At 45.3% G+C, this 18,380-nt stretch overlaps 1 long non-coding RNA gene across 2 annotated transcripts in view; it reads left to right on the top strand.

Annotated features, from left to right (window-relative positions):
* The first annotated feature begins 671 nt into the window (after window positions 1-671).
* Window positions 672-18,380, top strand: part of LOC123626409 — a 110,036-nt gene continuing 92,327 nt past the window's right edge. The window contains exons 1-2 of one of the 2 annotated variants that reach the window (XR_006730846.1): window positions 672-723; window positions 847-1,043. This is a non-coding gene — a long non-coding RNA (uncharacterized LOC123626409). Of the gene's footprint in view, window positions 747-846; window positions 1,044-18,380 lie in introns of both variants that reach the window. The other variant, XR_006730845.1, reaches the window with a different exon arrangement.

Raw genomic sequence — 18,380 nt, forward strand, 5'->3', positions numbered from 1 at the left:
CTGATCTATGAGTCATGAATTAGATTGAGCTGCTCGCCTGCTGTGGAACAAAATGCATTAAGTGCCTGTCCCTCCAGATCTGGCGCGTGTGTGTGTGTGTGTGTGTGTGTGTGGTGTTCCCGTGTGGACAGGCAGGGCAGCCGCAGGAAGCTGGGCTGCAGAGCCCGCTGGGGGCAGCTAACCTGGGGTGCAAATGCCGCTCTCATGCCGGCTCCTGGCGAGTTGTTCCTGCCTTGCTTCATCCAGCAATGCTGCTTTCCACACCTAGGGCCACTGCCAGCCCGTGTGGCCCTGGGGAACAGAGTGGGGTTACTTTTGGTACAAATATAATTCCCAAAATTCTATTTTCACTCAAAGAGCTTGTAAAACGGGAGCTGGGCTCGAGGAAGTGGCGTACCGCTAGAAACGCGTCTGGTTTTGGTGGTGGACATTGCCTGGTATTTCCTCAATGATCAGGCATTGAGTTTCCGGTCTCCGCCATCCGGGCAGGCTCCGGCGTGCCTTGCCTGTTTTCTCAGCAAGCTCTGCGCACCTAGCTCACAGCACCCCGATCGCATCGCGCAGTCATCGGCCCTCTGCAGGCCTGGGGGTGCTCCCAGCAACAGCTGCCGGATGTCAGGCATCGCCACTTCCGCTGGCACCCGGAAGTGGTTACTCAAGCTTTGCCGGATGTTTGTGTAAGAAGGGGAGAGACCTACGAGGTTCCGCTGGCTGACTCAAGAGGTCAATGCTAATTCTCCAGTTAGGTGATTGAGACAAGCTTATTCGATACCTTCCGATGTTTAGTCTCTCCTGTGCATATCCTAATTCTTAACTGATTCCAGGCCTTTTTCCCTCTTTGTCCAGAACACTGGGAGCCCTGGAGTCCCCCCTCCAAGCCCTCCTCTTTCTCCCCGGGCTCTGAGCTCTGCTAGCGCGAGTCCAGCTTCCATGGACACTGAGTCACCGGGACCCTGGTGGGAGGCCGGGGCTGGGAGAGATGCCAAGTATCTCACCTGGAACTGGAGCGAGCTCGTCTGCAGTTCTCCCTGTAGACCTGTCAGGTATGTTGCGTCACGAGGTTACGGGTTAGAAGTACTTTTAGACGTCTAATCGTGTATTGTTATCAATCCTTTTGTCATATATTGCGTAAACAACTGTGTTGATTGTAAAAGACTTGAAACATGGCAAACGCCTAGAGAATGCTCGAACTTGTGGAAAATACTGATGCATTCCCATTATTTGTTTTTGAGCCCAGCTAAGCCTAAGTCTTACAAAAACTGAAAATAAAAGCTTTTCTTTATGGTATCCTGAGCGTTATAGTGGCACATTATATTGACTAACTTCAGCTGACGCAAAGAAAGGAAGAGAAAAAAAGAAGTGGCGAAGGGTGACTCATCGGCTCTCGGCAGCGCAATTACGCAGGGCACAAAGAGCCTGCGACGAGGGCTCTGCGAGAGGCAGAAACAAAGAGCGGGGCGCTTCGGTGCAGAGGGTTTGCGTCCACCGGGCCAAATGGCCGTGCGTAGGTCGGTAATCATGAAAGCACAGCCAGTGGAGACGTGGGTCCTTTGAAGTTTCTTTTCTTTCCTTCCTTTTTTTTTTCTTTAAGTGATTTCAATTATAGAGCAGCTCCTGTTTTTACAGTGTCCTGGGTGAAACCAAGCGCTAAGATTTTGAAATCCTGATGAATAGAAACTAGAAAAACAGTCTAAAAGCTGCTAGCCATTTCTGTGAAAGCATCAATTTAGTTTTGGTGGAGACGTCCTTGTTTTCTGAAAGGCTCTGAAAGAGCCCTGGGGTGAAACCCGTGTCAAGGCAGAGAGCCGCTGCGTGGGGGTCGAACTGGGAGGAAGTCTAAGCCGGAGGCGATGTCTTAACACAGGGACGCAGTGATCTGCTTGGTAGTTTTTATCTGAGGGTATGGTTGAGGGGGCCACGTGGTGGCTTTCTGGTAGAGGGTGAAGGGAAAGGAAGGGTGGGTCACGCTTCTCTTTGGGGGATGACAGCAGACTGGGAACTCAGCAGGAAGGGGACCCCATATAAGGCTGATCTGAGACCCTCTGGTTGCAGTTGTCTTCCAAATGAATGTCTATGTTGTATCTCTCTTCTGTAGCCTCAACACCATCGGTCAAGTCCTGTCCAAAATTTCAGTCCGGTCTGAGTGATCACTGTGGGGAGTTAAGGGAAGGGTCTTGGGCCACTCCTGGGACAGTGAGTTAAAGGAAGAGCAGCAGCTGCATGCTGAAGTGACTTGCACAGGAGGGCTGATGTCCCAGGGCCAGAGAGGAGGTTGCAGTCTGGGCCTGGGCAGCCCACCCTGGGGACAAGCCACACCAAGACTGATTTGCAGGATATGTGAGAATTCTTGGTGGTGATGGAGGATGTTCTGGAAACACCTGGGAAGGGAAGTGGGGGTGGACATTCAGAGCAGGTGAAATTTGTGGTAGTCACAGCTCAACCAGCCATGACCGTCCTGAGGTCCCGAGGGCGAGGTTGGGTTACCTAAGACCATCACTGTCACAGAGCAGGGCAACTCCATTCTTTTCCCAGTTTTTGAATTCACTCTGAATTTGATAGCTATAGGGTTTGCATCAGGATTTGGTCTAGTCTGTTTTGGTGTGTTAAGACATCACTCCTAGGTCCTATTTAAATAGGCAGCTGACAGAATACGTTCTGACCACTGCATGGCAAGGTAATTATTTAGCTCGGTGACACATGATGTGCTCTATGCCTCCTACTCCTAAGCATCTCTGCACAGGCCTAGCATTACAATGTGACAGTTGACTGTTTACTCTGGGCTTGTTCATTTCCATGATAACCACCTTTTTAGTTAATATTCTCTATAGAATATACTTTGGCATCTTTTATTCTCCTTAAATTTCTAATTCCCACTTTTCCATGTTGGAAAGGCTGGTCCGGTCAGGGTGATTTGATCCCTGAGTCATTCCTGGGAGAGAAGCTCCTATCCATGGAGACCCGTGTTCCCAGCCACTACCTCTGCCAGAGTGACCACATCAGAACAGGAAAGGCTGATTGTTGCAGATGCCACATAACCCCCTAGTGGACAATAATAATGTGAAAAATAGCTCATGTATATTGAACTGTTTTATGAGGAGCATTGTGCTAAGCAACTTAAAAAGTGTGATCTCACCTAATCCTTACAAAACCCCTATTCGGTTGAGACCATGTTATTGTTGGGAAAAAAATGAGATTAAGGAGATTTGAGTACTTTGCCTGAGGTCATACAGGTGGTAGGTGGCCAAGCTGGGACCCAAGTCTGGGGCTGCTGGACTTGAGGGGAGGATCTCGTATCTTGCCAGTGCCACATTGTATGTGAAGGGTCCAAGCGTTGGTGCCACATGTGGGAAGGGTGTTAGAAATCGCACACCAGCCTCAGAAGCTGGAGAGGCAGCGGCACCATTAGAAAGACTACAAAGGAGGAGGACAGAACTTGCTAAAATACAGGACTGAGTCAGCCACTGTATTTGTGCCACATTAAGATAAAATTATAGTCTGATCCACACCTTGGAGGCACAGGATGTGACAAAGTTGGAACACGACATGGGTTTATGAGATTCACTATTTTGGGTGGTTGCCTCTTGTCAATCAGTCCCTCACCCTCATGTAATCCTACAATCCAGGGCACCCTCTCCACTGTGGATCCCAGCAGCCCCCTTTCCACTCTACCTTGGCCTCTGCCCCATTTTCCAGTAGAAGTTACCTACCTGCACCTAATCTCAAAAAAGGGCCATCCCCAAGGGAGTTGCCAGGAGGAGGGATTCAGAAGTTCAGGACCACTGTCCAGTTCCTTAGAGTAAAGGGGAGTGAGGAAAATTCCAGGTGGAACACATCACTCTCTACCCACAGCCAAGCCCCTCCTCGTGTCCTGGCACGTTCAAGGACCCGAAGCTGAAATCATCTCATGTCATCACTTTGTATTTTCCCAGGAGGCAGTGGAAAGTGACTATTATATATCCCCCACATAAAAAGATAAAAATGACTCTGGAACATGTTGTTTGTTTAAAAATAATGTCAATGTTTAGCACCTGAATACGTACTGCAAGAGCCCCGGGGGAGAAAGTAACAGAGAGGTGTGACACGAGTGTAAGCAATGACGGATTAGGATCTTAGCATCCTGCTGGGTTATGTAACACCAGATTTTTTTTTAGGGTTCTCAGGGACTGGAAAAATGAAGTATGAAAAACAGATCCAAAATGGAAATGACTCATATTGATTACACACACACACACACACACACACACACACGCATGCGTGTGCACACACATATCTCAATTTAAATCTCGGGGCTCATGTTGGTAATGAATGATACCTATAGCTGTAACTGCAATTATCATGACTTGTGGGCTGATTTAATTTCACCGGCCATGCTTGGTCCTGCCAAGTCCCCCTGGGATGGTCTCTCAAAAGCCATAGTCGCAGGAGGGTTGAAAATTTGGTATCTCCAGATGCCAGGGCCCTACAGGGTCCAGAAGGGGATCATTTTAAAAAGCTTGTGGTTTCAGAGACGCCCAGTGAGCTCATTTTTACCCAGCAGGCAGCGGTGGCACCTGCTGTATGAGGGCTGAGAGAAGGGACAGCTCAGGTGCAGAGAGCCCAGTAGAAATCTCCCCAAGTTTCTTTCTTTCTTTTTTCTTTTTTTCTTGCCTTAAGTCTATGAATCGAGTTTGGTATTAAAATACAATCCAGGCCGGGCGTGGTGGCTCACGCCTGTAATCCTAGCACTCTGGGAGGCCGAGGCGGGTGGATCGCTCGAGGTCAGGAGTTCGAGACCAGCCTGAGCAAGAGCGAGACCCTGTCTCTACTAAAACAATAGAAATAAATTATCTGGCCAACTAAAATATATATAGAAAAAATTAGCCGGGCATGGTGGCGCATGCCTGTAGTCCCAGCTACCCGGGAGGCCGAGGCAGTAGGATTGCTTAAGCCCAGGAGTTTGAGGTTGCTGTGAGCTAGGCTGACGCCACGGGACTCACTCTAGCCTGGGCAACAAAGCAAGACTCTGTCTCAAAAAAAACAAAAAAACAAAAAAACAAAAAACAAACAAACACAATCCATCGACACAAAGAACGAAAGCCAACCAAGACCTACTCTGTCAGCCAAAGAGTTAATTTATCAATTAGAAAATTCAAATTAGCAGAACATTCATACCTCAAAGAGTGGCCCCATCAAATGGATCAATGAGTGAACTCTTGTTTCGTCACCTGCTCTATTTAGTTCATCCTTGATCTTAACCAGCTACATGCTGGTCTCGGCTTGTGCTGGACCTCATGGCTGACAATTTCTTTTCCCTCTTAACACATCTACTCTTATTTCAGAAAAAAAAATTGCCTTCCACAGTTAGCTTCACCACCATGTTCACCGTGAAGCCTTTTTGGCCTTTTAGGCCATTAGTGATGTCCTCCCAGAGGCTGCCTCTCAGGGAGGAGGAGTATTGGGGAGTTTTAATTATTTAGCTGTACATCTCCCCCAGTGCCTTCCTGATTGTGGCAAGACTGAATTTTGCCTTTGTATCTCCAGCACGTAGCTCTTTACCTGGAACATGCTAGCCGCTCAATGAACATTTCTGGAACAAATAATGAATAATAATGAATGAAACTTCTACTTCTGTCCCTGTTAAAATTATACACCAACTCGTGTTGTAAAGGGATATATATATATTTTTTTACCCTGTACCTGCTACACTCTGTCCCTGTCAAGACACCAAAAACATTTAGCAGATATGTCTTGCTACACAGTAACTTCCAGAATTAGCGTTAGGCCCTGTCCACTTAGAGTGGATGTGACCTTCCTATGAGACAGAAATGACTGAATCTATTTCAACCGGAGTGGGAGTAGGAAGAGGAGAATGAATCTATGCAGTGTAAACCAACTAATTAAAATAAACGATGGATTTACACCTACTCTTACAGCTCTTTAGAAGAAAGTTTCAGTGCTTATTCAAATTGCTTTTAGCGTTATCTTAAGAGGCACTTGAATCAACCTTCCTGAGCTGGAGTTGACACTTTATTCTTTGTCACCATCCACCGGAATATCTTTTGATTATAGATCCATTTTATAGACTTCAGCTTAACAAACCACTTGATGTTGGTCTGAAAAATTTCTCTTAAAGGCCAAATTTCTGGACCCCTTTCTTCAAGTTTACTTGGCAGAAAACAAAACCCAAGATAAGCAAACCTAAATACTGAAGAATTCCCAGTGAGAGAGCAACACAGACAGTCAGAATTTACAATTGGCAGAGATTATAAATACCCCAAGTCTCATTTTCCAAACTAAAGCTGTCAGGATCTAGCTAAAGAGTTCAGAAATAATTCCGGCTTCATGCTTTGCTTTTTTATATTCACAGAGGAGGGGAAGGAGACATAGATGCACCTGCATGGTTTGTGTTTGTTCTCAGCCCACCCAAACTCTGCATGAGAGATCATGGAGACCAAAAATATGCAGTCCCCAAGCTGCATATTTGCAGATCCCATCCCTTCAGGTGGGCAGGGCTAGAAGCAATGTGCAACCTCTAAGTTTGATGTCTGGGGTGTGCTGTTGGTTGCCTGCCTTGGTTCCTGGCATCTCAGTCTTACCTTGATTGTGGAGTCAATATAATGCACCTGCCAAGACCTTGCTATTCTGCTCATCATAAAAGTCTAGATCTGACCTTGTCCTTCTCCCCACTGCCTGGAGTCCTGCCTTAAAGAGTCCTCCCTTGGTGCCCACAGCTTGTTGTCCACTTGGCTACTGGGAGTGGGACCACCCAACATCTCAACCACAGGGAGAACTGATACTCTCCTGGATGTTATCCAAGTTGTCACACTGTCTTGGATATTGTAATTAGATTGGGAATCACCCTTCTCAGGGGTCAGCTGCAAAGTTGGATCAGACCCTTATGCAAACCCAGGTAATTGTGTTTCTGCTGTCTGTGTTATCCCAGCAAGCCTTGAAGTCATGTGTGCATGTATCATGATAGCAGCTTTTTGTTTGAGTTGGGAGAAACCAGAGATTAAATGAGATGTTTTGATTATGTAGCTATCTCAGTGAGCTATACAGCCCACACCCCATTTTTCTTGTCATCACAGAGAACTTACTTTTTTTCTTTTTTTTTGTTAGCCATTTTGCTCAAGTTGTTGCCAAGAGGAACAAAGGAATCTGCTGTTGTGCTCTAAAATTTCCCAGAATGTGAAATTGAAGCCAAGTTTGCTGGTCTTTTCTTGGTCAAGTTGAATTCTTACCCTTTTGTCATAGCCCTAAACAAATGATCTATCTGAAACAAAGAACGGCTGGAAGTTGGGGATGGAGGTCAAACATGTTGCCAATACTGGACTTAATTTGTCCAGTGGGAGAGACCGTGGATGTGGGTGATGTGGGCTGGGTGATTTTTAAAAGAAAGCAAACAAATGGAGCCACACAATTTGGGAGATTGAATTTTGTTTTGTTTGTTCTGTGTGCAAAATGAGATTGTGGGGAAACAGAGACATTACCCATGAAGAATGCTAAGGTAATTTATGTTGCTTCCTTCTCTCAATTACGTTCTGTGAGCTTGGAGTGGAATTGCGTTCCATTGAGTTACAGTCTGTGCACTGCCAGTCTCTATAGAAATGACTCTCTAGAGTAATTTCATAACCTGCGCTGACAAAGATATAATTCATGCTGTGCTGCCTTTTGTGGGGGCCTTAACAAAAAACATGTACTACTTCACAGTTGTGGTTATGTTTTTTTTAAGTTTGACCCCCCCCAAAGGAAAAGTAAGTTTCTCTTTCTTACTAAATTATAAAACCAATTAACTTAAGGGGAAAAGGCAAAATCGAGAACCCTGAAATAAAAACTGCCGACCAAAACCAACTAATCTTCAGCAAAGCAGACAACACTATACACTGGGGAAAAGAATCTCTATTCAATAAATGGTGCTGGGAATATTGGATAGCCACACGTAGGAGAATGAAACAGGACCCCTATCTCTTGCCATATACAAAAATTAATTCAAGATGGATAACAGACTTAAATGTAAGGCATGAAACCATAAAAATTCTAGAGGAAAACATAGAAAAAACTCTTCTAGACATCAGCCTAGGCAAAGAATTTATGACTAAGACCCCAAAGGCAAATATAGCAACAACAAAAATAAATAAATGAGACTTAATTAAATTAAAAAGCTTCTGCACAGCAAAGGAAATAATCAACAGAGTGAAAAGATAATCTATAGGATGGAAGAAAATATGCAAAAACTGTACATCCAACAAAGAACTAATATCCAGAATCTTCAAAGAACTTAAACAAATAAGTGAAAAACCCAACCAACCAAATGAAGAAACACCCCCCCCCAAAAACAAAAACCCATCAAAGAATGGGCAAAACAAAGTTTTTTGGAAGAAGATAGACAGATGGCCAAGAAACATCTAAAAAAATGCTGAACATCACTAATCATCAGGGAAATGCAAATTAAAACTACAATGAGATATCACCTTACCCTATCAGAATGGCCATTATTAAAAAGTTAGAAAACAATAGATGCTGCTATGGATGCAGCGAGAAAGTAACACTTATACACTATTGGTGGGACTGCAATTAGTACAACCTCTATGGAAACCAGTATGGAGATTCCTCTGAGAAATAAATGTAGACCTACCATTTGGTCTAGCAGTCCCACTGCTGGGTATCTACTCAAAGGAAAAGAAGTCGTTTTATAAGAAAGATACCTGCACTCAAATGTTTATTGCAGCACAATTCACAATTGCAAAGATGTGGAATCAACCTAAATGTCCATAAATTCATGAATGGATAATTAAAATGTGGTGTGTGTACACACACACACACACACACACACACACCCCATGGAACGCTACTCAGCCATAAAACAGAATGAAATAATGTTGTTTTCAGCAACTTGGATGGAATTGGAGACCAATATCCTAAGTGAAATATCTCAGGAATGGAAAACCAAACACCATATGTTCTCACTAACAAGTGGAAGCTAAACAATGGGCACACATGGGCACATGGTGATATACAGGACATGAGAAACCAAGGAAGGAGGAGGGAGGCAGGCGGCTGAGGGGTGAACACATACCTGTTGGGTACAGTGAACACTATTCTGGTGACGGGCACACTAAAAGCCCTGACTGAAGCATTATTCCAAGTATCCATGTAACAAAAACACTTGTACCCTCTTAATTAATATTTTGAAATAAAAAATTGATTTATAAATTGCAGCTAAAAATAAAAGACAAAGTTGAGCATCCTAGCCTGGCAGAAAGAAACTTAAAGCACACACACACAAGTTTTCTCATATGAAAATGGCAGGATGAAACTCAATCATTTCCAAGTTCAATTCCCATGTCCCTAGAGTCTCGGACTCTCTGGTTCTAGGTTTTATTTTTTCCCTGGAAATGTGACTGCTGAATGAAAAAAGGAAGTTCCTCTAGAGGTTTTTCTTTAGAAGAGAATCCCTCTGCTACAGATGGCTTCTGTTGGGTGCTGGCTGGCCTATTTCCTCTGTGTCTGCAGGACGGATGGAGATGAGATTGGCGGAAGGGTATCATGTGATTATGGAGGCTGTCAAGTCCAAAGTCTGCAGGGTGGAGATTCAGGAGAGCCAATGTTCCAGTTGCAATCTGAAGGCAGTCTGCTAGAGAATTCTCTCTTGCTTGGGGGAGACTGGTGTTTTTGTTCTATGCAGGCCTTCAGCTGACTGGATGAGGTCCACCCACGTGATGGGACAATCTACTTTACTCAAAGTTCGCTGATTCAGATGTTCATTTCATCCAACACATTCTCATGGAAACACCTGGAATAATGTTTGACCAAACATCTGGGCACCCCATGGCCCAGCCAAGTTGACACGTAAAATTAACCCTCATAATTCCCGCTCCCCCTCTCACAAATCCCACTGGGAATGTGTGAATCCCAGCCGATCTTACTTCCTCTCAAGCTGGCCCCTTGCATCATGGTCATCCAACACAGCGCTAGAAAGATTCAGCTCAGTTTCTCCAGAAGGTCATGCGGAAGCACCTCTGTGTTTCTGTCGGGACTTGTGAGCAGGCCTCTGTGTCAGGCCTGTTCCAGCTGGATGGAGGAGAAGAGGCGAACTGATTCAGACACAGAGAAAAACAAGGGGCTGCAGTATTATGCACGCCTCCCTCTAACACGAGCGTTTTAGTATCGTCCTCCCAGCCGTCCTACGGCCTCATTTCATCTCTCTGGGAAGGCCTGACTAGTGAGGGAGGCGTTTGGAAACCTGTCAGGATCCCTCAGAAGCCTTCAACAGGGGGAGTCTCTCAGCACCCCTGGGGGATCAAAGTGGTGAGCAAAACGGCTCAGTTCCTTTCTTCCCTGATTCCCTGGAACTGACAGGCAAAAGACCGAGCATCTCCAGGCAGGCAGGCAGCTGTGGTTTCAGGGTAGCATATTACCTACAAGATCACCTCATCTTAAGACCCATTCTTTGCGTCTTCTACCAAGTCTTTTTATTTTCCTTGTCAGTAAAGTGCATAACATGTAAAGTCTTATCAGTAGGATTCAAAGCAGCATTAAATGTAGTTGCTGTTTGCTGTTACCTAGTACAATCCAGCCAGTGTCATCGCATCTGATTTAAGGAAGTAGCTTGTTAAGCTGAAAGCTAAACCTTCCCTCTTTTTTCTTTCCACCCTCCTGTCTCTCCATTTTCCTCTCCTTTCTCTGTCTATTCACTCACAGCTCCTTATCTAAGAGGTATTTATTAAGCACTATGCTGATAATTAGGAATATAAAGATGAACAACAACCATCTTTGCTTTTGAGACTATCACCATCCACCAGGGGAGATGAGATAAAGACAAACCTTTGTAGTGCTTTGTGGTGAAAACTGTGACTCACACTGGACTGCTCTGGGAAAACAGAGGCAGGAATCCCAAGTCAAGTCATGTCCTGCGGATTCGTGAAAGATGAGATGGAGTTTTCTAGGCACACACAGGGCTGGAGGTGGGGAAAGTGTCCAAGGAGAGAGATGACATGATGATGAGAAGAAAATAGGGATCAGGCTAGTTGGAGACAGTGTCTGCCCCGGGGCTTTTGTGGGGCTCCCTTATGGCATTCAAATCCTGTGTGGTCAGGCAAGAATTTTTGTTTTCTTTTCCATATTCTCAGAACTCCCTCCCCTAACCTCCCCTTGTTTTGCCAATACCGGGGCTGATGTCTTTGCCCTCTGAAGCATTTTTCTGATGCACGACAGCCTCTCTCCTTGGGCATCGCTGACCTTGGCCTCTGCCAATGATACTGCTCTCCCTCTTAGCTCAGGGCTGAGGGCTATGAGCGATCACTGATGAATTCTTATGACCCGAAAAGAGCTGCAGCGAGAGCCAGCTCCCTATCTGAGGTTTAAGTGAAATATCGGGCAGTGATTCACCATTACTCAGAAGCTTGTCAGTTCATCAATCTCAAGCAACTCCATTTCCTTTACTTTTGAGCAAACCTCACTGGATGGTGCGTATATATTGGAGCAGTTGGGTAAGGTAGCAAGCTCAGACTTGAGTTCGCTTCCCATTACTCCGGTGAGGGAATGCTTATGCTTTTGTGGACCTCTGTAAAATAGGCATGCTGACGTCCTTCGGGAGAAGTAGGAGTGTGAAAATGTGGCTGCGTTGCCAATAATATGGGAGGAGGCTGAAAATAGCTGATGGAAGTTGTGATTATGGCCAACAGAAATAGGAAACTGCTGCTAGGTCATCTGCCTGGTACCCAGAACTGGCCTATTAGCTGTCATTAGCCCTTATCCAGGAAACAATTTGCATCCGTTGAAATCCTTATAAAATTGGATTTCTGCCCACAGACCCATCATTCTGCTTTTTCTCATGGGTTAAAGAGAAAGTGGTGTGTGAACTACTCTCTCCCCTGGCCTGGGAGACAGTGAGTACGGTCACTCCTCCTGGCAACAATATGGCCACGGGCCCATGTTATCACAGGGCGGAAGAGACTTCAAGAGGCTTCTTGTCCCATCTCCTGCCAAGCAGCCTCCACCGTCCATCCCCTCAAAGCTGGGAGGTCTTAGAGTTTCTGTTGGAATCTGGTAACTTCCCAGAGAAATCCTCTCCAGGGACCGCATAACCTTCAAGTGTGCAATGTTTTTGTATGTTTCCTTCTGCGGATCCTCGTCTTGAAGATGGCTCTAAGAGGCATATGTAATTGTGTGCCCTGGAGATCCAGTTTTAGAATGTGAACCTTCTAGCCCAGGGTATAAGCCATTTGAGGCAGGTCTCCATGTTGGGTGACCCTCTTCTTAAATCCCCCTTGGCTTCTGTGTGCTCTGAATCTCCTATGGGTTTTGGAGATCTCTTCCTTCTACTCTGAATTTTTCCATTTAAGAGTAGTCTGGCCCGATGTGGGGCTAGAATGCCTGAGCCGGGGCTCTGCTCTTAGGGAAGGTGTGCTCGGGCCTGCTTAGTAAGATGTTGGTGACATCTCTGAGCTCTGGGTTCTCTCTCTCCCTCTGTCTCATTCCTTCCCTTCCTTACAGAGTTATTATGCAGCTATAAAATACGATGTTGAAAACGTTTATAAATGGATCATGAAAGACATTTAAAGAAGTTTACCTGACCTTCTGCACTAAGGTCAGGTATAACTCAAGAAGGTCTTTTTTTTTTTCTTTTCCAACTCTGACACAAGAATCTCTATTTTGCCTCCTCTTAAAAAGTTGAGACAGTATCTTTGTGATGACCTGCCACTTTCTCCTTCTACCACTCCATTTCTACTCACCTTTTAAGGTCTATGAAAAAGAACTTTCTTTCATATTTAACTTAAGCAAATCTTCCTCCTTCCTGAACAACACTCATAGAATGTCATTGTCCTTGAACACATTTTAGGACCTGGTTGTTTCTGCCCATGTTACTCATGGTTGTCTTGGATTTTTGGTTTTCTTTCCTCGATCAGATTTCACCCCCACCAAAGCACTTACGCACGATATTGAACTTCTCTACTTGGGTTCTATTGTCCCACTAGCATACAGGTGCCTTGAGGGAAGGCATGGATGGCTTATGCTCATTTTTATAGCTCTGGTGCCTGGTACATAGTAGGTGCCAACAAACGTGTGTTGAAATGAACTAGTAAACTCCACTGTGATCTTGTGCTAACAGAATGTGGAGTAGGTGGTAGAAGCTAATGGTGTAGGCTGCTTTACATAATATGACGCACATTCTCTTTTGAACTTGTATCTTGCACACACAAATGTGGCGGTTGCAGTCACTGTCCCTGGAGACCCCTGCAGTGTCTGCCTCTGCTGTGACTGTCATATCCCCTGCCCCGCCCTCCACTATGATCTCAGAGATGCAGAATGGTACAACGGGGGGTGGTCTGTGGCTGACAGTCCTGGGCGGGGGGCCTGATATTCATTCTCCTCTTCTTGCTGTTTGTTGCTGTTCACATATTCTCCCAGGCACCCTGGCAGGCAGTTGTGGCTGTGTGTCTGAATTCTAGAGGATGAGAGCAAACCTCAAACATGGCAGAGGTGACAGAGGTGCCAGGGACCTGAGCCCCCGAGACATCGCGCGGAGCCATCATACCCACTTCAGCTTTTAATGTGTGAGACAACCTTAAGGCATTGCTGTCTTGGGGCTGTTTCAGAGCCAGACTTATTGTTACCTAATGCAGGGCCCCCTGGCATGGTTTAGGCTTAGCTCTCGTCTTACAGATGAGGAAGCTGAGAGTCCAAGTGGCCAGCCTGTTTCCACAGTGTGGCGGCGGGACCCCTGAGACTAAAAGTCCAGGTCCAGGGTCCGAGCCTGACTGTGAGCAGCTCACACTCAAGTGTGAAGCTCGTGGCTGCCTCTCCAGCGAGGGCAGGCTGGGAAGGGTCTCTAAGATTTTACAAATTACTTTATAATCCTGAAGACAGACGTAGTGAAGATGACTTCATTGCACAAGATCCTGTTTCTTTTGCAATGTGTAAACAGGCTGGGGTGGGCAGTGTGGGTGCAAACCCGGTGTCTAGCACAGCCATAGAAAGCACAGTCCCGAATGCCATATACTCCCATAGCATCAGGGTTAGGAGCAGGCAGCTGGGAGTGTAGGAATGCGGTACCCAGGAAGACTTAACCTATGTACTGGCCAGACATCGGCCTTAGAAAGAAATGAGAATAGATTGTTTGCTTTCTACTAGGTGAAAAATAGGGTTTTGATCGACATTTAATAAATTTGGGAGGAAACTCAGCACAGAGGCCTCCTGGGCCAGAGTCCTTGCTATTACAGGGAGGGTGGGTGGGAAGGGTGGGAGGAGAAGGAACCTGCCTAGGATGGGCTCTGAGTACCAGTATGAGGCTGGGCTTCCCAGTGGCTCCTTCCTGCAGGGACTCTTCCCTGGCAATCTCCTTGTTATGCAATTACGCCAGAGGCGAGTGTTTTCACCAGAGTATGTTTCTACGGAGGATCTTGTAATTAGGCTCTTTTGTAAATCACAGATTTTGTATACAAAATAGAAAGATGCCCCATCACAAAATCATGTAATGATAGCAGTTTACGTGCTCACGAGACTAAAAATACTTGAGGTGGGCCAACCAGCTGGTCAGACAAATAGGCAGTGTGGTCTATGGGGGAAGTGATGACATCTCAACCCTCGGTTTGGGGACTCGGTGGGGGTCATATGACCTCTTTGTCCCTGGAGCCTTCTCTGTGGCTGTTGACTGGCCTTGTGCTGACTCTGCTTCTGGAGCCTGGTGGGTACGTGAAACATAGAGAGTGTGTGTGTGGGGAGATGTCGGGGGTGGATCTAGGATTTGCTCGGATCTTGTAGAAAGCTCTTAGAACTTAAAGGAACCTAATAATTCACCAATTCAAATCCCCCTCCTTCTTTTTCCTAACCTGGAAAAAAATCAGGCTTAGAGAAGTAACATTTTCAAGTTCACAAGACAGGTCAGTAAGAAAATCAAGAAAGTCAAGACCCACCCTCACCCCCCCCACCCCCGCCCCCGACTTCCAGAGTGGTTTTGACACCACCATAACTACAAATGAAGACTTGACCATCATCTCCGTAATCACTGGAAACACAGTTTAGGGTTTATTTATCTTTAAAAGAAGCAAACCTATATAGTGATCTGGATCGAAACTGAAACACTTGTAGAATATGGCCCTTTAGGGTCATGATACATTCTTTCGTACCCCACCCCCCACACAAATGGTTCATTAGTAAACTACAGAGAGTTCTCTGTGTCTTTAACGTTTCCTCAAAAAGTTAAACACTGATTTACCATATGATGAGGGGGCTCTCTCAAGCCTGTTTTTTTTTTTTTTTTTTTGAGACAGAGTCTTGCTCTGTCGCCCCAGGGAGAGTGCAGTGCAGTGGTGTCATCATAGCTCACTGCAACCTCAAACTCCTGGACTTGAGCAATCCTCCTTCCTCAGCCTTCTGAATAGCTGGGACTACAGGCACATGCCACAATGCCCAGCTAATTTTTCTATTTTTAGTAGAAATGGGGTCTCACTCTTGCTCAGGCTGGTCTTGAACTTCTGAACTCAAGCAATCCTCTCGCCTCGGCCTCCTAGAGTGCTAGGATTACAGGTGTGAACCACCACACCCAGCCTCTCTGGCCTTTTTATCAGGGCACTAAAGCCATTCATGAGGGCTCCATGCCCATGACCCAATCACACCCAAAGGCTCTACCTCCTCATGCCAACACCTTGGGGATTGGGATTTCAACCTGTGAATTTTGGTGGGACACGAGTATTCAGACCATGGCAGAGGCTAAGGGTATGCCAAATGAGAGGGGGAGGGGAGAAGGGGAGGAGGGGTAGGGGAAAGGCAGGTGAGAGGAGACAAGAGGAAAGGAAGAAGAGGGGAGGAGGAGGGGGAGGAGGAAATGGAAAGAGCAAGCATGCGGTGTCCCTAGCAGGGTTTGTCTGGATTGGACAGTTTGATTGATGGAGCCCTGAGCTGGTCAATATTGGTGTCTTATTCAAGCTCTATCAATTTCTAATTTTCTCTGATCTGAGCAAACTATTTGCAAGTAAATGCTGTGGGTCCCAGGCAGACCCCAAGAAGAAAGCTCAGATGACTCCCTGTAAGGTAATTTCTGGCACCAGAGAAGCAGCTCAAAGCACCTCTGTGCATAATCCTGAATGAGTGGCACAATCTCAATACTAACGATAGCTTCTATTTATCAAACACTCATGAACCAGACCCCGTCTTCAGCTCTTTACCCAGCACCACGACCCTATGAGGTGTATGCAATTAATATCCCCACTTCAGACCTGACTTGAGCAAGTAACTCATCCAGGGTCACTTAGTCAATAAATAGTGACACCTGGATACATGTTTGTCTAATTCCAGAGCCCAAACTAGTATCTACAACATGCTATGGGCTTCTTAACCAAGAATCTTTGTCTCCCAAGGGCCGGGCCCAGGCCTGAAATAGCATAAGTGCTCATCGGATGAATGAATGAAGTATGAAGGGCAGTGAGGTCGATGATTGTAAGCCTGGTACGAAAATTTATATCCTGTCCCAGGAATCACATTTCCTTAATAGATTTCCAAGGCAAGCCCTAAAAACAGAGAGGGTTTGTTTTTCAGCAATGCCCGTGCAGAAAAGCAATTTTTTATTTTTAATTTTGCAACCGCAAAGGGCCCCGAGTTTCCCTTGCAAATGAGCTCAGGATCCCGAAGTTTCCAGGAGGAGCCAACCCGGAGACTCCTTGGATCATGGTGGCTGTCTTCCCAGCCCACCCTTGGAGTGACCTGCCCCCTTGAGCTGTCCTCAAAGATGCGTTAAGGAAACACATTTTGGAAGGAAGGATGTAACCGAGCCCAGGGGCCAACTGTGCATTTGGCCGGGCTCCAAGGACACTGCATACAAGTCAGAACTACGCTTTCTAGTTGACACCACAGGATGCTGGTTTCAAAAGACTTGTCATTCTCGTCTGTTTACCACATACCTCTTTGTCATGGGCTCTTCTTTTCCAAAAATTTTTGTATTTTTCCCTGGCATTTTGTGTTTTGGTAATTGACTACAAGAATATTTCTATAGCATAAATCAACAATGAGAAACAAATTACCCCTGCCTGCATCCTTTCTTGCCTTTTTCATCCCTAATGACATTTTCTTTATGATGACTAACCCAGACTGACGTAATTTATCAATTGATCTTGACGATGTACATTAGGAAATGTGTTCTGCAGCCCTCAGCAGGCCGCCTCCCATGTGCGCCACGTTGCCTTAGAAAACCTATTAGAGCAACAGAAGTAACTAAAGCCCAGCCTTTTTGCCGAGAATATTAGAACCGGTGGTAATTACTTTATTAATCATAAGGTGAAACAGCACGCTTATGTCACGGCAGCCATAAAATAAGTGGCTTTATGGCAAATGTAGTTAAAAAGAAATGACAGGTTGGATTTATAGTACTGAGCAGTTGGAAAAAAGAAATTCTGCATATGGCAATTTTCTTTCTTTGGTTAGATGTTCATTAAACCAAATACTGCTAAAAACCATGTGTAACTAATTCCCTAGTGGGTCCGTGTCCTGAGAGGATTTATTTTAAAATACAAATTAGAGCTTGGATTTGCCTTTTTATTAAAAATAAATATAGTGAGTCAACATCTCATCTCCTGAGGGAAAGGAGAGAGAGGCGCAGACGTGGTGTAGGAAGGATTCTTGCAGAGGGAATTGGAGGCCATGCTTGCATTTGGGTTGTGCTGTAGGTGCCGGCAGAGTTCAGAGGCTACAGTCCAGACTGAAGCCCAAACACGGCCACCATCCGAAGGTAGGGACACATAGTGACCAAGACTATCATTGAGAGTGATGCTTACACTTCTATTGTTATGGTAGGTATTTTGTTTTCCTTAAAGTCAGTATTAACTCTAAGTAAATAAAAATAATCTTGGGTTTCCACAAGTGTGCTTGGCTTTCATACACCTTGCAAAAAAAAAAAAAAGAGAGAGAGAATTAGGATTCATCAATGTTTCACTTTCTGTTACTGATTAAAGCCATTTGTGTGTGTGTGTGTGTGTGTGTGCGCGCGCTCCTGTGATTAGACGAGAGAGAGAAAATTAACAATCGTTGAGTGCTGACTCCATTCCAGACACATTCTACATTAATCTAGCTATTAATGACTATCTCGTTTAATACTCAAAGCTGTTCTGTGTTGTAGATAGCCATTGTCCCGTGTTTACAGGACAAAACTGAGGCTCAGCAATCTCTCTCTGAAGGCAGCTCTGTAAACGGGAGATCTGGAATTGTGACTCAGAACTGCCAGATTCCAAAATCCAAGCTCTTTGCCCTATACTAGGATGTTTCCAATTAAAATACAAAACAAAATTATTGAATGCTGAGCGCTGGCCGATTTCATAAAGCAAAATGGTGAGGTATGTATTATTGTCCTCATTTTGCAGGTAGATACTCAAAAGAAGGTAAGTTGATAAGGTCCCATCGCTAGGGAGAGA

The sequence above is a fragment of the Lemur catta genome, chromosome 22 (assembly GCF_020740605.2).
Source record: "Lemur catta isolate mLemCat1 chromosome 22, mLemCat1.pri, whole genome shotgun sequence".
Taxonomy (NCBI): Eukaryota; Metazoa; Chordata; class Mammalia; order Primates; family Lemuridae; genus Lemur; species Lemur catta.